The sequence below is a fragment of the Meriones unguiculatus genome, chromosome 4, assembly GCF_030254825.1.
Source record: "Meriones unguiculatus strain TT.TT164.6M chromosome 4, Bangor_MerUng_6.1, whole genome shotgun sequence".
Lineage (NCBI taxonomy): Eukaryota > Metazoa > Chordata > Mammalia > Rodentia > Muridae > Meriones > Meriones unguiculatus.
Genome location: NC_083352.1, coordinates 135,265,393 through 135,289,116, shown reverse-complemented (window position 1 = coordinate 135,289,116; position 23,724 = coordinate 135,265,393). Strand labels below are relative to the sequence as shown.

The 23,724-nt window shown below is 43.4% G+C and overlaps 1 protein-coding gene across 2 annotated transcripts in view; it reads right to left on the bottom strand.

The window, feature by feature from the left end:
- Window positions 1-23,724, bottom strand: part of Kif16b (kinesin family member 16B) — a 284,103-nt gene that overhangs the window by 1,953 nt on the left and 258,426 nt on the right. The window lies entirely within an intron of this gene.

Sequence of the window (23,724 nt, the reverse complement as noted above, 5' to 3'; positions counted from 1 at the left end):
TCTTCTTTGAATCCTATGTATAAAACAGGATCAGCTCCAAGCACTAATATTTACAGAATATTTAAAAACTTCTATAATCATCACCAATAAAATATTCTTCCTAAGGTGAAAGATGAGCTGCTCTGAGCTTCTATTTTTCTCTCCCCCGTGGCAGGTGCTCATCACAACATCACTTGCCTCTTAACGGTACCGGAAGAGAAAGGATGCCTGAGACATGGCTCTGAGACATAGGAAGCAAACTCAGACATGGGTGCCTGAAGCATGTGTTAGGGGAGAACAGCTCTGCAATTCAGGTCAGGAAAATCTTGTCAACAGTAGAAAATCAACTGTCTGCATTCCTTAAAAAATATATATTATCTTGGCACAGATTCAGAAATTATGCATTATTCCTTTTCTAGACTGAAACAGAACGAAGCAGAAGGCTAATTCTAGAGCAGTGGTTCCTGCCTAGGGGCCACAGCCCCACAGGCCATCAGACAGTGTGTGTAACCATGACTGCCATGTGTGTGCTAAGAATGTGATAGGTATGGAAGTCAGCGTTGCTCTAGAGCCCTGGGATAAGGAATTATTTGGCCTCAGCTGAGTTTGTTCTAGATGAGCCTTAGCTGTCCTTTAGAATAGGTCACTTAGTCCAAAGAAGTCCGTTAGCTACTTGCTAGAGAAACCTTTATATTGTATTGCTACTCCCCTCTGATTTTGTACCCTTACAGAAGTAATGCTGAATATGCAGTGATAAACTGCACATTCCTTTCATCATTTTGCACAGTGCCAAGGAGGGAACCTCAAGCCTTGTGCATGCCAGGCACCCTTAGACTCAACTACATTCCCAGACCCTAACCCTGAGACCATACATTCTCTACCTCCAGCATCTGACCAGTGTTGCACACTCGGCACTGCCACCAAACCAAGGTAACAAACAGCTGCAGCTCCGAGATGTGCTCCAAGTCACCTGATTCGGCTTAGTCTTCACACTCTCCCTGGAATGAGTCCTCTCTTGGAACAGGCATTTTCTGTTGAGGAAGCTGCTGCTGGGGCACACAGGAGGCTGGCCATCACGCACAAAGACTCAAAAACAAGAAGTTTTCACTAAAACTTGTTTTTTCCTGGCTTAGTATCCCTAACTTACTGGTTTCAGGAGACCTCACCCACTACTCCTGCAGAGGATTCTAAAGCTGAAATGAGGTGAAGGCAAGAAACTGAGTGAACCAAGTGAGAATAAGAAAGCCATATGATAATCGAAAGGAAACTTGTCCTCAACATCCCTAGGTGAAGAGACGGTGAGAATATGAATTTTCTGGGTAAAGTGGAGGTGCTGGTTTCCTAGACAACATGGAACTGACAAGGCCAGAGCCATACCATGGTACATCTGCCTGTATGTGGGTTCTAATCACTTGAACCCACATAGAGTCATTTCCCAGCCCCCACCTTTTTAAAAACAAAAATGTCAAGAAATTGCAATGGAGCAAAGTCAGCTTCTTAGACAAACTATCCCGTAAAAGCTGAGGATCCATATGTACAAAGATGAAATGAAATCTCTGTATTTTATTTTCCTAATCAAATCCAAATGGATCAAATACCTTATTTTCAGACCTGACACTTGGAAACTGTTAGAGAAAAAAGTAGGGAAAACACTTCAAGGTGTAGCCATGGGTAAGGCTTTTCTCAAGAGGAATCCAGTTACTCAACAAATAAAGCCAACAGTTGGCCAATGGGAGGCAGCCCATGAGATTAAAATGTTTTTGTACAACAAAGCAAACATTCAGGAAGAGACACCCTACAGAATGGGTGAAAATTTTCAGAAGCTATATATCTGATGTTTAATGTCTAAAACATAAAAAGAACTGAGGAAAGAAAAACAAACAAATCAACTCAAACAATAAATTGGCCCATGTGGTGAACATACAATTCTCAAAAGAATGCAATAGTTAATACCCAGAAGGTGTTCAGCTTTGCTAGCCATCAGAGAAACTTGAATCAGAAGTACACTGAGAGTCCATCTTAGCCTAGTCAGAACAGAGAAGAACAGTTGCTAGCAAGGATGTGGCCCAAAGGGTACCCCTATGTGCTACTGGAGGCAATGTAAATAATCCAGTCACCATAGACATCACAAGACTTCTACAAAACTAACAGCTATGTGACCCAGCATTCTACCTCTGGGTATTTACCAAACGGTGCAAAAGTGTCAAGAGTGTTATGGGGGTTAAAAACAACAGGAAAACAGTAACAAACCCACTTTATTATTTTTGGGCCTGCTCCATGGGAAGAAACTGATATGTGGAACTGTGAACCTAATCATCAGCCCATGGCTGGGGAGGCAGTAGACCCTGTTCAGGAAACTACCATGGCTGTTCTGCTACGTACACAGGGTGTGTCTACCAAACCGCCTTCTAAACACTCATGTCTGTGCCCACGGGCTGGTGCTACCGTCAGCTCTGGGCAGTGTTCTGGTTTGGCTTCTGTTGCTGTAAGGAACACTAAGGCCACAAGCAACTGAGGGGAAAGAGGTTTATTTAGCTTACATTTCCCGTGCACCATCACTGAAGGAGGTCAGGGCAGGAACTCAAGCAGGAGCTGAGGCAGAAGCCAGAGGAGCGCTGCTTCCTGGCTCATGTTCAGCTGCCTTTCGTATAGGGCCCAGTCCAGGTACACACAATAGCTGGGACCTCCTATATCAATTAACTGTAAAGAAGGTAACCCACAGCCATGGCCCCACATGATTGGGACAGGCCCTCACTTGAGCCTCCCTCAGATAACCCTGGCTGTGTCAAGCTGACTGTTAACTAGGAGACCCCGAGGGGCTTCCTTTAGCAGTAGATGGGAAAACTCATGACTGGTCAAATCCTGATCCCGGTTGGTAGATATTCAACCCTAAATGAATTATCTACATCATCCCCTCAAAATCTCAGAGAACACTGTGTGTGTGCGCGCGTGCGTGTGTGTGCGCGCGTGCGTGTGTGTGTGGGGGGGCAGGGTATGAATGTAAAAGCTAGAGGAAGGAGCAAAGTGGACAGAACTGTCTTCTGGGCATGACATGGTCAGGATACTCTTGAACTCAAAGCAGCTGTGGCTATTCACTTAAGACCTGCAATAAGATTGGGCCCAGCAACACTTCATCATGGAATGGGCAGGGTCTCATGAGGCCTTGCCCCTCCCTGAGGAGTTACAGAGAGTTAATAGTTGCTGGGTGACAAAGAGACACTTCCTTCAGTGACATAGTCACTGCTAAGCTACCCATACCCTGGTAAATAATCTCTCAACACATTCCTGTATGCAATTCTAGAACGGCAGACAGACAGATAGTAGATAGCTAGCTAGCTAGATGGATGGATGATAGGTAGATGGACAATAGATGATAGAAAGGAGATCAGCTGGGAAGAAGAAAGGAATCAGATGGAGTTGAAGGGGGATAAAATAAGATTATAGGGGATACATATGATCACAAAGAAACCCATTTTTCACATGTAACTAATATGGGCTAACAAAAAACTTGAAGGAGAACAGGGAAATTACTTTGAGTAGGAAAGATGAGGGGCTTGCTCCATTGTGCACTGAACGGTGAGTGACATCAGTTCCCTGCAGGGACAGAGGGGCCTTCTGAGCAGGGGCAGAGGCTCAGCAGCTCCTGGGCAGCTTCTTCTTCAGGTGCCCCGCAGAGCGCACAGACAGCAGACTGTTTACATCAAGCTTGCCTTCCACATGAACTCTGACAGACTACAAGCCAATTGAAATCCTGAGCAGATGTTGTATCAACATTTGTCATAATTAGTTCACAAAGTAGGGTCCTTTTAAAGGGCCAATAAAGCATGAAGTTTTGTATAATGAGCAGCAAAGTTACAAAGATAAATAAAAGAAGAGGAGGAAGTACTGGAGACACCATCCCTGTCACAGCATGGCCATTACACGAGAACTATAAATCTGCTGAAGGTAATGACTTCTTCTTTTTATTTTCCCCCCAAATAAACTCATTACCATGCTTCATGCAAACTCCAGAGAGAAAGGTCTGATCTGGCCACCTCTTTGCACTGGAGAGCCTTCTCTTTGCAAAACAGATCCCTGTGTTGCAGGAGATGGGACAGCTGGCTTATGCACATGGCTCCTGGGGTGAGGGACATAGCATGTGGCTGGGAAATGTTCTTTGTGGCAAGGTGCTCCTAGGGCTGTATGGCAAGGCGTGGCCTTTACAGGTTATATTTGAAATGGGCTGATCAAACTCTAGTGGAGGACAAAGCTAAGGGCTGTGGCTGGGGTTAGAAGTAGACAGAACGAGCATTCCAAAGTTTCCTGACATGCTTCCCTGCAGTACCCAGTTAGCCACGGCACATCGTTGAGGGACGATGCTGAGATGTACCGTTTACATTTATTTTTTATGGGTTAATTTTTCATTATAACACATGCCTGGAGAGTAGCACATAACATGAATATTTCCTCCGAATGAACATACCTATGTGACCAGCACCTGGTTATACATAACAGTTTCCCCCCAGCCCGCCCTCCTCGGTCCCTCCTACCATGTGCAACCCTTCCCGAGGACAGCAACAATTCACTATCTGGACTTCCACTGGTTCAGAACAGCTTCGTGTTAACCAACACAGTTAGCTTCTATGTCTGGTCTCACTGTTAGTGCAACCCAACCCTCTGTTGGGTTCCACTATTTTGTTCTGTGTGAGAAGCATCTGCCCTGAGCAAATAGCTCTGGTGACCAGGGCCCTTCATTGCTGTATTTCACAGGAGATCAGTAGGAGGAGCTGATAGCAACAGCTTGTTTGGTCTCTGAGTTCTGCTTCTCTAATGAAATCCCCTTCATGTATCCTACACAGACATACAATTATGACTATATATACAGTACTTAACATATATTTGCATTAATGGTTTTTGTTGCTTGGGCTCAAAATGTTTTCTACCATATTTGCAGCTGAAGGGAGAAATAAAAGCTCTTCTGTCAAAGGTATGCCCCTTCTGTAGATCTACTGACAGCCTAGCACTCCTCAGCATGTGAGAAATAGGTTCAGGAAGCAGGCTGCATCCCCAAGGTAGCACACACTATAAAAACTGAATTGAAGAAACTGAAGGACATTAGGAGTTTAAGTGACTTATCAGGGTCAGAAGTACAAAGCAGCAAAAGGATTTGTAAAATCCAATATCCAACTGCTGTGTCTGTCTTTCAGTGAACTCTTTCTCCACTGTAAAATAAAATACAAGTGGGGATGGTTAGATCTTTGTGGTCTGCTAGGATCCACAAAGAACCGGCAACCCCTGACTGGGATGGTGCCACATTTGCTGCCTGTGGCCTGGAGTCACACTGTGCGCACCCTGGCTCAGTGGTACCTGGAACAGCAACGCTACCTGTGGGGACGGGCATCCTTACAGCCCTGCCATGGAGACAAGAGGAAAAATGAGGTCCGTCTAAACCACTGCAAGACTGCAGGGTAGGAAATACGGAGAGATGCAAGAACAAGCGAGGGTCTATGTGAGTGACCACATGGTGGTAAAACAGAGGGAGCTGGGGGAGAGCTGGAGAGGCAGGGGAAGACGCCACTGTGAAGGTGAGGGCGAAAGAGGCAGAGTGGGCAAGAAAGCATGACAGCACAGAGGACAAATGCCCATGATTTACTTGTTTACTTGTTGGCTGAAAGCATTTGAGAATAATACAAAATATATTAGACCTATTTATCTTGGCTCTGTACTTTTGCCACTTGAACCACACTAAGGCATAAATAGTTTCTTATCAATGCTTTCAGAAAATCAGGTTTAGATGGCTAATCTTCAAGGAGTATTTCAGCACTGACACTAGCGCTTTGCTGTCATAAAGTGACCTTCTTCAAAAGTTTCTAATATAGTTTACTGCTTGGGAAAGTCTGCCAGTTTGGGGATAAGAACTGGTGCAGGGAATGGGAGAGCGACACTTATGTGTCAGCTCCAGAGAAGCACGGCTGCCACGTGGTTAAGGCAAGCCCAGCATACAAATGAAGACAGTGTTTTGTAAGGCACAGTGGGCTTTTATTTATTTATTTATTTATTTTTAATTATTAGTTACATTTTATTAACTTTGTATCCCAGCTGTATCCCACTCCTTTATTCCCTCCCTCCCTCATCTCCTCCCTGCCCCTTTCCAAGTCCACTGATAGGGGAGGACCTCCTCCCCTTTCATCTGACGCTCTTTTATCACCTATCTTCAGGACTGGTTGCAAAGTCCTCCTCTGTGGCCTAGCAGGGCTGCTCCTCCCTTGGGGGGTGGGGAGGTCAAAGAGCCTGCCATTGAGTTCATGTCAGAAACAGTCCCTGTTCCCTTATTAGGGTACCCACTTGGATACTGAGCCACCAAGGACTACATCCGATCAGAGGTTCTAGGTTATATCCATACATGGTCCTTGGTTGAAGAAACAGTCTCATAAAAGACCCCTGTGCCCAGACATATTTGGTCCTTGTGGAGCTCCTGTCCTCTCCACGTCATATTAACTCCCCCTTCTTTCATATGATTCCCTGTACTCTGCTGAAGGTTTGGTTATGAGTCTCAGTATCTGCTTTGATACACTGCTAGGTAGCCTTTCAGAGGCCAACCCAGATGTCCATCAGTGGAGGAATGGATATAGAAATTGTGGTATTTTTACACAATAGAATACTACTCAGCAATTAAAAATGAGGAAATCATGAAATTTGTAGGCAAATGGTGGGATCTAGAAAAGATCATTCTGAGTGATGTATCCCAAAAGGAGAAAGACACACATGGTACATACTCACTTATTTAGACCTATAAGATATGATAAACAATGAAATCTATACAGCTAAAGAAGATAAACAAGAAAGAGGACCTGGGGTAAGATTATCAATCCTCACTTAGATAGACAAATGGGATGGACATTGGATGTAGGAGAAAACAAGGGGGCAATTATTTTTATTTGTTTTGTTTGGTCTCTCTGAGTTCTGCCTTTGTAATAAAATCTACTTTCTCTATTTATAAAATTAAAATATATATTTTATAATATTCCCCTTCCCTTTCCTTCTGCCAGTCTTTCTCATGAACTTCTATCTGCTTTTGCTCAAATTCATGGCCTCTATTTCTTTGTTTTGTGTGTATATACATACACATGTACACACATACATATATACCTAAATATATAAATAGTTTTCTTAGTTCATATAATGTTACTTGTATATTTATAATTTATATGATTTCAGGACTATTATTTATTTTACATTATAAGTCAGAGTCTTGCTGTGTAACTCAGGTTGGCTTCAAACTTGTTATGAAATCCAGGGTAGTTTCACACAACAATTTTCCTGCATCAGTCTTGCAAACTCCGGTATTACAGGCACACACCGCTATGCCTGCCTTGACTGTGAGCTTTTAACGAAGACAAGTGACCAAAGAAGGTGGTATATGCGGACCGTCACAGACACAGAGCAATGAAGTTTCTGAATGCCTTCTTTGCAAAGCAGATTCCACTCTTCCCACAAAACAAAACTTTCCTGGCAAGCTCCATTTGTCAAAGGCTTAGAAAGTTCTATGCACTGTGAGAATTTTTAATGGTGTTTCTTACGAAATTTCTATGGTAACTTAGCAAGACAGGGGCTGTTGTCATGTCTACACCATCAGGGGAGAAGCAGGCCCAGAAGGCCTACTCAATATCGTCCCTGGGCACATAAGGTAGACAGCCAAGACTCAAAACCAGGGCTCCTGAGAGACTGAGCCCATCCACTCAGTTCTGTGAGGACTAAGCAAGGCACCCCAGATTGTGCTGCTACTGTGAAGGAAAGCTGTCAAGAGTGAGTGAAATCCGCGGACAGGGCCTGTGGTCTCTATCCCTTGCCAAGGGTGATAACTGGTGAGTCTATCACAGTCAGCTGCCATGGTTCACAGTAACATTTCCTGTAAACAGTCCCAGGACACAGGGAGGTAGTAGATGCCTATGAAATCAGGAAAAAAATTTCCACCTGGATCATGACTAAGCTCCTAACAGTTGGCTGGTTGTCCAGTCAATGCATCTGCCCATGACACTCTTCTCCTAAGCAGACTGTGAATCTAGAAAGGGAGTGACAGTCCAGAGGAGGTACAGCAGCTAGAGCCACATCCCCAGTCACACATCAGACTGGTAGAACTTCCCAAATCTTGATCTACACATAGGCCTACCTTCAAAACTCCTATGCTTCTTTTAAAACATAACTAAACATTACTAGTTTTTTGTACCAAAACAGGGCTAGTTCACTCTATTTGGCTAAGTTAAGAGTTCTGAATAGCAGAATACTCGACAGCAACACAGTATAGTAAGCAAGCGGGGAACCTGTTAAGTTTTCATTTTTCCCCAGGATGCAGTGTACAGACTGTGGTTTCTACGCCATGTCTCTGAAATAAGGTGCTACTGCCTAGACCTTTTTTTTTTTAAATTAAATTTTTATTTTTTATATTAATTACAGTTTATTCATTTTGTATCCCAGCTATAGCCCCCTTCTTCATTCCCTCCCAATCTCACCTTCCCTCCCTCATCTCCTCCCATGCCCCTCTCCAAGTCCACTGATAGGGAGGTCCTCCTCCCCTTCCATCTGACCCTATCCACAGACCTTCTTGATGAAGGTCAGGATACTGACATGATCCATGCTGACCTACAATGCATTTGCAGCTGACCACTGGCTTTACCTGCTAAAAGATCTGAGCAAGATCCAGTCTTCCAGCAGTCTCTGCTGGGTTTTCCTCTCCAACTCCAGGCCTTCAAATGACATGTAAAGGTGACCTCAGGCACATCTCAGGCCTCAGCTGTCCACCTGAGCAAAACCTTCTGGGGCAATAGTGCATTTCCTAATGCAGCCCCTTCTTATCCTTTTATCCTTTTCAGGCCTGGGCCCTTGAAGGAAGAGAAGGTTTGGGAACAGTGAAGGAGAAATGAAGTCTAAACTCAGCAATGTGAGCAAGGGAGTCCTGTGTAAAGCTGGACTCTGGAGTCAGGTAGATGGATACTTTGTAAAAAGCATCCCCCAGGTTCTGAGCAATAGGAGCCCCTAAGGCATCCTTTGTTTACAGGTGAGAGCACTGACATCAAGAGGCCCTGACTGAGCCAAGGTCAACAGCCAGAGAAAGAAAGAATGACTGGCTCTTCCAATCTGGGAAGTCAAAAGTCCTTCTGTCCCTTAGGCAACATGTCCTGATGCCTGAGATGAAATGTGGTCTTTCTTTAGGACTTCAACACTATGTTAAACTAGGTTCCTGGAGTGCCCTTTGGCTTTCACTTAAAGTGTGTGTGGGTGTGGGTGAGTATGTATGCATGCATGTGCCACAATTAGGGTCTTCAGAAGTTTCAAAGGTCTCAGTCTTCTTATCTGTTGGCTCCTTCCCCTCCATTTTAATTAGCAGGGGATGAAGTTATAACCATTTTATGCTACTAAGAAGTTTCTGTTTTAATAAGTCTCACAACTGTAGCTGTGGTTTATGCCTATTTCATGTGCAATCCATCACTGAGCTGTGCCATTCTAAGGATCTCAACCATCTCATTGTGTGGAACTTTCTTCCTTTTACAAAATTTTAACATAAATCTGTAATTTAAAGTTATTGAAATCATTAACATTGAAATACAATGTTCTTTAGAAATGTAACATGGCCTTATTGCATTTCTGCTGTGACATTCAACAGGGAAGACAGTTCAAGGGCATTCTTCATGCCCAGAAGTCATTAGGTGGGGACATAAGACAAGCACCCATCTACTAAGACCTACAGGATCCATTTGCCTGGCAGAGGGACGTGGAGAATGTCACTGACGGATGAGCTCTGAGGACATTCAGGTACAGATGGAGACACCCTGGGCTGTCACCAGATCTGAGAAAGGTCTGGTTCTCGCTGTTATAAATCAATCCCAGTCAACTCTGAGACTCACCTGCCCAAGCCTTCCCTACTCCAAAGTCCCACAACTTTCAGTCCGCTCACTTCTCACTAGCATCTTAGGAATTCTACAGCTCAGCTGTACTGGATCACCAAATAGGCTGGCTGTACCTCCTAACTAAGCCTAGACGCCATCCACATTCTGAGGAAAGGGGTACGATTTGGTCCGGGTGACTCATGTATGCTTCCAGCAGTTGGCCACATCTGCTCTCCAGGTAGCACAGTGTCACACCCCAGCGTCAAGTGCTGAGTCGGAGAGATACAGGTTTCCACTCAGTAGTGAGAGTCATGCCTCGCTTGCTCTGGGTGCTTTGCCCCATCAGGCAAATCCCAGCTATATTTTTCATTTTTAAAATTAGTGTACAAAGTAATGCACTTCTTTATGGGATTTCTGTTCACGTTGTTTCTGCTGATCCTTGCTCCAGAGCCCCTCCCCCAAACCTGCTACCTTTCCTACTAGTCACTTCTCCAATTATCTGTCTGTTTGTAATAAGAAATTATTACATGGATCTTGTTCTCCTGTTTTCTGAATTTCTTCTTTTTTTAAAGTTTATCCCAAATCTCCTTTAAGACTTCCTTTTTGAGGACATGGCAGCCAGTCCTGAAGAGACCTGATAAGCTAGGGTCAGATGGAAGGGGAGGAGGACCTTCCCTAGCAGTGGACTTGGAAAGGGGCAGGGAGGAGATGAGGGAGGGAGGAAAGGTGGGATTGGGAGGGAATGAGGAAGGGGGCTACAGCTGGGATACAAAGTAAATAACCTGTGATTAATAAAAAAAATTAATAAAAATAAAAATAAAAGAAAAAAAAGACTTCCTTTGCCCTCATATGGTCCTCTTTCATGTCCTTTGCCCACACACCCATATTTAGCTTAAAATCTAAGGTCTACAGTAAGAGAAAATATGCAGTACTTGTCTTTCTGAATCTGAGCTACTTCAATAATTTAAGACAGTAGTTTCCAGTTCCATATGTTCTTACAAATGGCATGGTGCAATTTTCTTATATGTATTTATGTATATGGATATGGATGAGTATGCTTTTTGTTGATTCTTTTGTCCTGACTTTGTTCAGAACTGAGAATTTCCACCTGCTTGGGCTGGGCTAGTTCAGAACTCTGGCAGTGATCAACAGTCAGTGTTTGTCCTCAGTCACTTATCAGAGATCAATAATGAAACTGTCATTAAAATATGGCCAAAAGTGAATGGAAAGGGGGCGTTTGGAGTACCCGTAAGAGTTAGGAGGTGGTAAATGAATATGAAGCCTGAAAGTAAAGAATTTAACAGCTGGAGAACATGGAGGAAGAGACAGGCGGGAGCTGGTCTATTGTTCTGTTTGGTGGGGCCCTGGATTTTGGCAGGGGTCTGGATTTTGGCTTCTGGATGGAGAATAGGGGTCCCATTTCTCTCAGGAGTGGAGGTGCATGCAATAGTCCAGATGTGGAAAAGTTTTCCATGTAATGTTACAGTTTAGCTCTTTTAGAATGGGATCACAGTAACAGTTGAAATGGTAGTAACGAAGTGTTACAGCTTTTGGTTAAGCTGCTGTGCTAAGCCCGTCAAGGCACCCATGCCCAGCCAGCTTGCAGCCAAGACACAGGCCTGGTGAGGCCCAGGCCCAGTGGGCCAGAGGCAGGTCCAGAGAGACTTGTCCTGGCAGGGGTTAAACAACAACTCTTGGGCAGCCATGGTGGAAAGCTGATGGTATCACACACCCTACCAACAGCACCTTTCCTTGAAATTATGAATTTGTAAACCCTGGGCAGTGGTAAGGATTTAGAAGGTGAATGTGTTTGATTCGCGGGGTTCAGGGGGTCAGGGATACTTGATTTATATGTAGTGGTACAGTGCCTCATTTTCCATGCAGTAGCCTGGTCCTGTCATAGAAGGAGAACACAGTACTTGATTATCCTATGGGTGGGAGCATCTCCTAGTACAATTGAAGGTCATTGCTGAAGACTAAGATCCTTAACAGGGTGAAGTATTTCAAGGAATTCCCAGATGTTTGTTGGACCAGTTTCCTTATCAGGAAGAGTCTGGCTTATAATCTTCTCTGAGGGCTATGTGGCACTCCTCACACAATCTGGGGTCACCCAGATCAGGGGGCACTTTTAGAACCTTGCTGAGAAAAGGAGGGCAATAATAATAGACAAGCAAACGGCTATACAGAGATATCAGACTTCAACCTAATCCAGCAAAGCCCCACAATGGTTCTAGGCAGGGTGAAGAGAACCTATGAACCTTAAAGACAGGAGCTAGAGATCTGAGCACAACCAGTAGCACATGTTGACTGGACTGTGCAAGAGACATGGCTCATTCCACATGAGGACACACTCTGATCATGGAGGTTCTCCCTGGGTTAGTCTTCATGCTGGGGTCCTATTACTGTGAGTTCCTGTCTCTGCTACAACCCAGGTATCCTGCCAAGGCCTTTAGCATGTCCTGGCTACTTGATATGCACAGGAGTTGATTCAATGACTCTGAAGAGGCCTGAGGATGTTTATAGATTACAGGCCTCCAAACATCTGCTAACTCACAGCTTTCTCTTTTTCCACCATAAGGTATCCTGAGTGGCTATATACTTTTACTGGTATCTCCAGTTGAGTCCTCTCTTTGGTTCCCTATAGGATGTCCATTCCTGACACTTATACTTTCCCTAGCCTATACTGATTTCCATCTAGGCTTGTCTTTGCAGGCCAAGAAGTATTAATGTTATAGTATAGGATCTTACATAAAGCTCTTATAGAGGCTTCCTGCTCTACACTGCCATTTTCTGAATAAATCAGAGGTGGTGGGCACACTCTGTTATCTTGCACAGGGCAGGTAATGATAAACCAGCCTGCCTACATCTTGGGCTTGGAAGCCATCTTATAGTAAAGACAAACGAGGTTCATTCCTGTTAATGATTAAATTTCTGTTTCTAAAGGATTGGGCTCTACCCCAACTGTAACCTTAAGTACAAATGGTTCTGTACTGACTGGTCCAGGAAATGGCAACCATGTCTCTGTTTCAAAAGGTTATTATTACCACCTTGTTATGACCACCTTGTTATGTCCACCTTGATATGGCCACTCTGTCTTGACCACCTTGTTATGAATACTTTGTTATGACCACCTTGCAATTGTGTCTTTGTTCTAGGAGGTTGTTATGATCAACTTGTTGTACTTACATTCTGCTTCTGTAACTCTGCCTATTTGTCAAATCCCCAATTTGGAAACTCTTTACTTCTGACCTATATAAAACCTTCATCTTAACCCTGTCCAATGCTTATCTCTTAAATGGGTGTACATGGATTAAAAAAAAAAAAAAGCTTGTTTTAATTACTTTGGCTTTGATTTGGGTCAGTGGTCTTCTTGAATCTGTGGGCTTAAAAGTAACTCTCACAGTCAAGTTTCACCCTGCCCAATCAGTGACACCAACTCCATGTGTGCCTTTGTCCCTCTGTTAAGCATCTGAGTAGACCTGGGTACCGCTCTGAGGGACTTTTCTAGATTGGATAATTTGGGGTGGGAAGACCCACCTTGACTTCTGGTGGCAGCCTTTATTTAAAAAAACCTAGAAGAAGGAAGTCTCTGATCAGAACTAACCTTAGCACAGAGCCTATAGACAGCTAATCTCTGCTCTGAGTTTCAACCCAGGATATAAAGCACAGGGCAGGGAAGAGGTCATAGGGCAGAATAGATACCAGCTGAGAAAGAACATGTTCTGTTTGAGAGCCCATTCACATGTGCTGAGTGGATCACCTTCAGCCAAGCCCAGGCTTCAAGGATGACCATGGCCCCTTTTGCTTCCCACAAGCTTGCCCTAAAGTGCTGTACAAACTGACTTGTGTGATGAGAGCTGCAGTAATGACTGTTCCATCCAGTACACTAGCTACGTGATTACAGAATACTTAAAAAGTGGACAGTACAACTGAGGAGGAGAATGTAAAGTATTTTTTTTAAACCTTATTCTTTTTGTTTGTTTGTTTTTTAAGGCATGATCTGTATAGCTCAGGCTGGCTTCAAAATTGCTAGGAGCTGAGGATAAGGATGACCTTGAACTCTGATTCTCCTGCTTTACCTTCTAAGTGTTGGGTTATAGGCATGTACCAGCACACCAGGCTTTGTTTTAATCTAAAATTAAATGCTTACACGTGGCTGGTGGCCACTTTATCACACAGCACAGCTCCATAGTGACTCTGAAGTACTTATGTTTCTAATGAAAGAGTTCTGAGCACCAAGTACATTTTACTCTTTCTGTTTTTTTTTTTTTTTAATATTTAGACAGACTTTCACCTCACTACTGTTGTCTTCAAATCTTGTAGTACCCCAAATATCTGACTATTATTCGTTTTGTGTCTATGTTTGACAGCATTTTTACATCTATATAAGCAAATGCCAAAGTCACTACCACATTTCAATTTATAGGATAGGTACGTAAGAGACAGGTTGTTTTACACTCTCTATTTTGCTCACATAACAGCTTTTTACTAAAGATCCCATAGTAAGTTCCTCAATTTGACATTGGTTATTGGAGCTTGTTAGTGGACATGCAGGTTCCAGCCTTTAGCTGTAGTCCCACGTGAATGAAAACCACAAAAGGGAGAGGATTTTCACTACTTCATCCAAAGTACTCAGTATGGTATCTGGTATAGAACATGTTCAAATGGTAAGTACAGAAAGTACCTCCTGAAGAGGATGAAAAATCTTGAGTGTTATAAATAACACCATGGGCCATACGTAATCACACTTTTGTGCTTGTGCCATGACATTTGTGGAGAAGTTCCAAGAGTAGGCATTTTTAGTAGAAGGGTATGTGTATTTTAAATACTATCAAATTATTTTTCACAGGCATTACACTAATTTATACAATCTTAAGCAAAACTGAAGAAGAGACACTCAACATTTCTGGGGTTGAGGTCCAAAGATTCTGTGGAAGGCTCAACCAACCCTTTCTTGTGTCCCCATTATCTTAGCTGAGAAATCTTAGCCCCATCCTTTGATTCCTTAACAAAGAAAGAGTTTTCTCACTCCAGTGAATGACTGGGCAGGAACCTGCATATCTTCAAGTGCCAGGCACCTCTCTGACTCATCTCTCTTGGCAGGATCATGTTAAAATGAATTTTCCTAGTAGCCAAAATTACAAGAATCATTTGAGAATAGCCTTAGTACGATGTGGAATCCATTTTTCTTCACTGGAAGTGTCCAATTTTCAAGAGGAGGTGAGATTAGCCAGAGAAAAAAGGGACTGGGAAGTGGGTTCTCATAGTGTGCTATACCACTGACACCAAAAGGCCATGCTTTCGAAGCTTCTTACCACCCTTTGCATTTAGGTAGAGCTTGAACTAGTACACAGACTGGAGGGAAGGCTTGCAGGCAGCAGTTCGCACACTCCAGGGCTTGGTCTCAGCTCAGTTCCAAAGCCAGGATGCAAAAGCAGATACATGAGTGGTCCGAACCCTCCTGGCCTGAGGCAGATAAAACACCCAGGCTTGCTCTGTCCAGGCTCCAGTAACCCTTGGGGTTGGGAACGAGATAAGGAATGAGGACCTGAATGAAATTAATCTGGGCAGACTGAAGGCTTCTTTGGTTTCAATCCATAATTTATGATTAGATATAAATTACTGTCCTATTCTACCTTAGCCAGTGACTCACACCCTTTTAGGATTCCCGGTGAGTACTATGTTCTTGCAAGTACTTCGTTCTACCTTTACTACCCTCAGTTTTAAAGTAAACACTTGAAATAAGTAGTCATCACTTGAAACATGGCATTTATTTCTTGATGTTACACAGAAGTCTGAGAGCTCCCAGTTAAAACTCATCAGGGTGAAAATGTTAGTCTGTGATTACAGAATCAGAACTATTCATTACAGCTATTCAGAGAAGCTGCTTTATGAGTTTAATGACATAAGCATATTGTATTGAATTATTATGGTACTGCATCAATTGGATTCATAAATTTAATATACTCAGTCTGGGTCACATATTCTAATAAAATCCAGCAAGCTTTAAAAATTTTATAAGGGATATGTGTTTAAAGTCCATGTGATACTCAATTTTTACAGGTTGACAGTTCTGGTTAAGGTATTAAACAGCTCCAGTGATCATGATGACCCCATCTGACAGGAGCAGGCCTTGGTGAGACCTCCCAAACAGACAAGCTATACTAGCAAGTGGCCTGGACAAAGAAGTTGTTGGAGCCTCTCCTAGTCAAAACCGTCTCGTATTTGCTGCTCAGAGAGAGGAAGAGGAGGGTGTTTATCCACCAACATCCAGCCTTACAGAAGTAAGCTTGGCACCTTATAGGATGTGTCATCAAGTTCTGATGGGCTCCATTCTCTACTTCACATGATCACTAAAGAGCAAAAAACTAAGGAGAGCAGGGTTTGGGAGGGGAAGCTGACATGACAGACTCCCGGACCCTGCTGTGGGTCTTTGCCTTTGGCTCTAGGTCAGGGATTGGCCAGTGGCTCCAGACAGACAGACAGGCAGGCAGCTTCTGCAACAGCAGGGGGAAATCAGGGCACCCTGGAGGCACACTGGACTCTTCACCAGTCCTGTGGGCATGTCCTCAGGCACTCAGGCCTTTACAAACACCACATGGGAGCAAGGGGTGGGGCAGGGCTGGAGTAAGTACCTCACTGCTGTGTACCCCAGTTTCCTCATCTGATAATAATGCCTTCTTCTTACTATTGCTATCTGTAAAATGCTTGGGGCAGAATTCAATTCCCAGCATTCCCATAGTAAAAGAGTCAATATTATTATCTATACTACACTGTCCTCAGGGAGCTGGTAGACAAATATGCTAATTTTCTCCTCTTTTAGATGTTTAAGACACATGAGCTTAAAATGTGGGAAAAAAAAATAAGTGCTTTCTCTTGCAGAAAAAAGCAGGAGACGGCATGCATGGGAATGTGTTTTCCATACTGCCTCTCATCAGACTTTGGCAGAGCTTCATTTCAAGAACTGCTCTCAGGCTCGAAGGGAAACATTTCAAAGTGGGGAATGATGATTAAATATGAGCTGAAAACCAAACCACCCAGGTAAGGGCTTATTTCAGGCACATTTCAGCTCCTGATATTCTGACAAATACATTTGGAGGAAAAGCAATTACTATTATTATCATCTCTGTTTCCAAGCTTAGGGTTCCTTCTAGCACTACAGAAACTCACAGAGATTCAGGGCAACCTCAGATAAAATGGCTGCTCCAAATGACTATGCTGATTGTTGGAATTCTTAGTGAATATCTTGCTGTATGGTACCTCTTTGCTACAATGTACTGAACTAAAAAATTCAAACAATCGGTGCTAAATAACTACAGGATTAGGAATGCATTGCACATGACTTGCTAGGAGCCCAAAGCCTCTGTTGTGTTGGCTTGGAATGGAGACAGCCATGAATAAGAACACTGAAGACTTTATCTGTTCTCTCCTCCAGCTGTGCTTGCGGGGGAACAGAGCATGCTTTTCCTCTAATAGCACCTACAATAGTTTGTATATAGATGGTAGATTCCCTCTGCTTGAAATTCAGCTGTCTATGGCCATCCGAACACCAAGTTCCTGAACTCAGGGCAAGAGGATAAGCTTCTTAGACTCTGGGAGGGAAGACCCGCTGTGCCTTGTTTTGTTTCCTGTGAAACAATCTCCGTGGGACTATTTGCCTTGCAGATTACCCTTCTGTCTTGGTTCTTATGCCAGTGTCCACCATGGTCCTCCATCCCTGAGGGAAGCCATGGTCAGACCCCAGGTGCAAGGACCATGGTCCTCAATGGCGGGCCTCTGACCCCACCCAACAGATAGGATTAACCAGGGATTTGGATTATCTGCACCAATGGTCCTCTTCACTGTGGACAATGACTGAGGCATGATGTTGGGGGTGGGGGCAGAGGAATAGAGAATTGAATACCAGATCAAGATTTTTTCACACACAACATCTCTAACTGGAAAGAATGGGATTGGGTGGGTATTTTGGACAGGGAAATGTAGATAAAGAGTTCTTTTTGTTTAAATTCCTTTTCTATATAGTTATCTGTAGATGTGTATATTTGCCACGTGTATATCCGTGCACAAAAGTGTACATACAGTATGTTCACAGATGCCACTGAAGGCTAAATGACCAATACACTGGGCAGCTGACAGACCTTAAGAGATGACAAGCATTGAGATGCACAAGCTTTCTCTCCAGCATACTTAAAATATCACAAGTTTGTAGTAGCTTATTTTTCCTGACCATAGGTAGTTGCTATTTTTTTTTCTTTTTGATAGGAAGGCACTTACTGAATCTTAATGTATGCATCAAAGGCAAATGTCAAGAACCTGATTGCCCTGGATGCCCGTTAAAATCTGAGAAGTGAGCACCTGAGCAATGAAGACTGTTGAGGGTTAGGAGGTTGACAAATCCCTTCCCTACACGTTAAACTGACCCATGAGTGTCACTCTTTCAGTGATCTCCTCCTTAAGCACCACTTGTTGTCCTCTGCAGGAGAGAGGAGAGTGAAATGGGATGACATTGTTCCCAATCATAGGAAGTATGGCAGCTGGAGGGTCCTACAAAGAAACACGGTGCCTTTCAAGAGAGACTAAAGAAACCGGGGCTGAGTTCAGACCTACTTTCAAAACAGTATAGCAACTTTATTTGGATAATCATCTATGTGTATCTGTTTCGACATGTTGATGTGGGTCCTCCGAGGCCAGAGAGGATGGCAAATCCCCCAGAGCTAGGAATACACGTGGTTATGAGCCAGTCCATACGGGTACTAGGAGCTGAACTCTGGCTCACGTTCTTAACAACTGCGGAACCATCGCTCCAGCTCTATGCTCATATTTTAATTTTTGTCCCAAGGAAGCTTCCATTCAGGCAAGAAATGTGGGTGTATGGTATGCAGGCTGCCACATGAAATGACCAGATTCTTTCAGAAGTTGCACGTAAACACAGTGTGGTGAACTGCAAGACAAATGCTGTTATCAACATATAAGGAAAGGTGAACAGATACCGAGAAGTAGAGACCCAGACTCTGGAGATATTTTCAGAAGAAGCAGTCGTCTTACTGCTCACAGTGTTAATCAAAAAGTTCTGCGGTGTAAGCTTGCTGTCCACAGGGGTTGCTTTCTAGCTGCCTAAAAAGCCCATTGAGAAAATGAGAGCACTTTCAATTTCTACCATGTTCAACATTGATTAGCAAGTGCTTTCCTGATTCCAACATCAGCTTCTTCATTTTATAAATAATATGAAACAGGTGATCTCAATTTAAAAAAGAAATTAGGTAAAGTCTTAATTTAAAAAAGTTTGGGTTATCTAGAATAAAATTTATATATGTAAATATAAATGCATTACAGAGAGCTTCTGGGACCAGAAATAAATCTATTTGAAAAGGGATGAAAGCTTTGCGCAGACCAACGGTAGCTTAAGAGTTCTGTAGAATTGGAACAAAGTGATGCTTTTATCCATTTCTTTCTCCCTCAATATTACCTCAAAGGGCATGTGCTCTGACTCATTAACATTATGAAGCCTAAGTGACACACAGAGCTGGACAAGACCGTCACGGAGGATGAGCCAGCCGAATTCTAGAATAAAGAGACAGCATAGAAAAGCTGCAAAGGACAGGATAGGGTTTAGCAGTAGAGGCCATGGTAGACACCTTTTTTCAAAGCAAAGAACCAGTTATTTGGGAAACAAATCTAAACAAATGGAGTTAAGGGAACTGTAGCATCTGCAAGAAAGCCAAATGCAAATTGGACAGGACTCCATAAAAGAGAAAAGATGAATCCCGAATGCTGATATAAATAGTAAGCAGAGGGCATGGTGGCGATGGCACAGAGGCTGCAGCTCTTAAAATATACGAATGCACAAAAGTCCCAAATGTGTCTTTTGAGCTGTTACAACAGAGGAGATGTATGAGGAGGAACGGTGCTGACATCAGTGGAAATAAAAATAACTCTTTCAGGAGGCGTGAAGTTAGGCCTTGGGGTCTGTAACAGTGCTAGCGGAGGCAAGGCTAACAAACGGCACCTTACGCCATGCAATAAAAGGATAGGACTGCGCCTAGCAGGGCTTCTGAAGGATCCACAGCTGTGGCTCTCAACCTTCCTCATGCTGCCATTTCATTAACACAGTTACTCAAGCTGTTGGGACCCCAATCACGAAATTATTTTTGTTGCTACTTCGTAACTAATTTTGTTATGGTTATAAGTTCTAATGTAAATATCTGATATGCAACCTCAAAGGGGTCTTGACCACAGGTTGAGAACCACTTCTCTATAGAGAAGGACCAGTTTGGAGCAGGTGTGAGGAGATAATGAACAAAGACAGACTGATGGAGAGACAGAGTAGATGCGGAACTGAAGGCTGGACCACAGAGCTCAGCACTGACAAAACCAAGTATTTCAGGAAGGAACCACAGATACAGCTCTAACAGGTGGACCAGCAGAAAGTCTCAGAAATAAAGGCTACAGGAGAGACAGACAAAGCTCCGAGTCCAGTGGAATGTGGGCCTGCTGACCCAAGCAAAATCCTCACCACTTAATTCACTGGGCCCTACAAGGCTGTTCCCTAAGCTTCTCAACAGAGAGGGAAGGAATATGCCACACAGAAACATCAAGACTCCAAATGGTCTGAACTTGTTAGTAGCAGAAATGAAGTTAGAAAGTGATGGAGCCATCCCTTGGAAATCTGATAAAACAACCATTTCCCAATGAACATTCTAAACCCAGGGGATATCTCAGAGACATGTGCAGACATGTTGCCAGCAACTGGCCTTTTGCACAACCTTTCAGAAGAAGCTACTAGGGGTGTGCTCCGTCAAAATGAAGCAGGAAATCAATAAAGAAAGACATGACGAACAGGAAACTAATCGAGAAAGGAGAAATGGAGATGGGAGAGTGCCAGGCCGTGCTCGGTGGGTAGGTATATGCGTAAGGTCGCAGTGGTCACATCCCTAGGATGTGAGTGCACACGGCTGAGTTTTGAAGCTGGCTAGTGAAGATTACGCAATAATTACATAAACTGCAGAGTTTACTGCTGAGTTCCCTGTAGTCCTGACATGCCACATCGGGAAAAAAGATCAGGGCATAGGATGGTAAGCACAATGTTTCACTTCTGTTTTACTGCTACCATTCTGTCTTATGCGTGAGACTGTCTTTTTAATATTTTTATTTGTTGTGTTGGGATGTGTGTGTGTGTATGTACACATACACACATGTATGATTGTGGGCCTATGTGTGCTATGGCATACATGTAACGTTGAAGGGCAACTTGGCAGTTCTCTCCTTTCACCTTGTGTTAGTGTCTTTACCAGCTGACCCCCTTGCTGGGCCAATGTGGAACTCTGTGATGCAGACTTTGTGATTCACATCAAGCTTACTCATCTTCAAAGGATAAACAACACTTTAAAGGCTATAAAATGGTAGCCGCCAGTGAATGGGCTGGCTCAGCTGTAACAGGTGCTCAGCACTGAGTCTGGCAACCAAAGATGGATTGCCAGGTCCCATAAGTTGTCTTCTGACTACCACATGTGTACACCATGGCACATGTGCATGCAAACACACACATGTAACAAAATGCTAAGTTCTACTGAAACCTCAGACAATAAGAACTTGGTAAGTATGGTTCATACACAAAGCTCACTGTAAGAGCACAGATCCATGCAGAGAGGAGGGAAAGACTGTAAGAGCCAGAGGGCATGGGTGACCCAAGGAAACAGCATCTTCCAGACACAGCAGGACGGATGCACATGCAAACTTAAAGAGACCGTGGCAGCACATATAAGACCTGCACAAGTTCAAGCCAGGGGAGCCCATCCCTAACAAAGAAACTCTCTGCAACTGCTACCCAAAGGCAAAAGGAAAATCAGTTTTCTCCAATGGAATGTCATGGGGTGCACTGGCTGGCTGTGTGTGTCAACTTGACACACACAAGAATCAGAGAGAAAGAAGCCTCGGTTGGGGAAATATCCCTACGAGATCCAGCTGTAAGAAATTTTCTTAATTAGTGATTGATGGTGGAAGGCCCAGCCCACTGTGGGTGGTGACATCCCCGGGCTGGAGGTCCTGGGTTCTATAAGAAGGTGGGTTCACATGAGCACGCCATGGGAAGCTAACCAGTAAGCAGCGTTCCTTATGGCCTCTTCATCAGCTCCTACCTCCAGGTTCCAGCCCTGCTTGAGTTCCTATCCTGACGTCCTCCAATGATGGAATATGATCTGGAAGTGTAATCTGAATAAACCCTTTCCTCCCCAATTTGCCTTTTGCCATGGTGTTTTTGCTGCAGCAACGGAAATCCTAACTAAGACACAGGGTTTATTAACTAGGGGAGGCCCTAGGCCCAATAGCTGGCCAACACAAAACAAATTCACTGGTATTTCTGTGGACTTTCTGTTTTGATAATGCCTTTTCAGCCATGAAAGAAACTGGGGGAAAGAATCTTTCCCTTTGTTTCCCAGTTACAGCAGCGCTCCACCTGGCCTTTGATCACACCGTGGTTGGTCACACAGCAGTTCCTTTTGGCCTCTAGGGTCTGTATGTTTCCTCTGGAAACATGGTCTACTGGCTGTGCGCTTCTTTAAGTTCCAGACTCTTAAGGCATGAACTAAACTAGACATTAAACTTAAGTTAGGAATGAATGAATGAATGCAGACAATGCTTGGTGAAAGAGCCAAAAGAGTAACTTTAAATTCAGAATAATGGGGGAGTCAATCCTAATGAAACATAGTTATCAGACTTTAAGCAGTGGGTTAAATACGTGCTTAGTATAGCTTGATTATATGACGACTGCAATCCTTTACACAGTAGCTTAACATTATACTTCCAAGGCAAGGGATTCATCTATTCCCTTTATTAATCTATTAGTCTTCCCTTCTGCTTTTAGCAAACAAAAAGGAGGTGCTTAAAAATAACAAGAAAGACAAATGTGAAAGGGAAATGAAGAGATAAAAGGAGAAAAAGCACACACACGCACGATGATCAAACAAGGGAAGGAAGGTCATAAGCGCATGATGATCATATGACTTCCAAATGTTTATCTATCTTAATAGTCTATTTTTGAGTAGTTTTAGTTCCACAGAAAGGTGATTTCTTTCTTTCTTTCTTTCTTTCTTTCTTTCTTTCTTTCTTTCTTTCTTTTCTTTCTTTCTTTCTCCCTTCCTTCCTTCCTTCCTTCCCTCCCTCCCTCCCTCCCTCCCTCCCTCCCTCCCTCCCTCCCTCCCTCCTTCCTTCCTTCCTTTCTTCTTTTGGGTCATATGAAATAACTATTACCTGTGAAAAACTACAGTTCATGGCTTCCTTCCAACTATGTCTCGCTACATTATTTAAAAGGTTGTATATGCTTACTTAAAAACTACAGCACAGTTTACTACATGCTAACTGTACTGTATCAATATAGTTGAAAATAGTCATCTTTGCCCTCTGGGAGGATCAGAGAGGGACAGCATCTTCTGGACATGACTAGATGCTATGCTCACAAACTCACAGCAGCTGGGCACAGCAGCAACACAGGATCAAGACAGTTGGCATTGTAACATGGAACAGAAATGTGCTCATGAGCTCCTACTCCTCACTGAGGAGATAGGAATGGCTGATGGCTTCTTGGGGAGGGAGAGCCAGTTTTCTTTAAAAGTGTGGTCCCTGGTAGTTGGCCATGCTCCAGTGGACGGCTCCATACTTAGAAGTATATGGACAGCAAAATCAGGGTTGATGGTTATTAAGTAAAAACAAACAAACAAACAAAAACACACCCTTTTCAGTGTTTCCTATACATTAGCTACCCATCCACGTATTTTACGTGGATTATTTCATTATCTATGACTATTTTTTATGATGAGTAAAATCATTCACAAAAAGGCTAACCAATCTGTCTAAAATCACTCATTCATTAACACAGCAGAAGAGCACA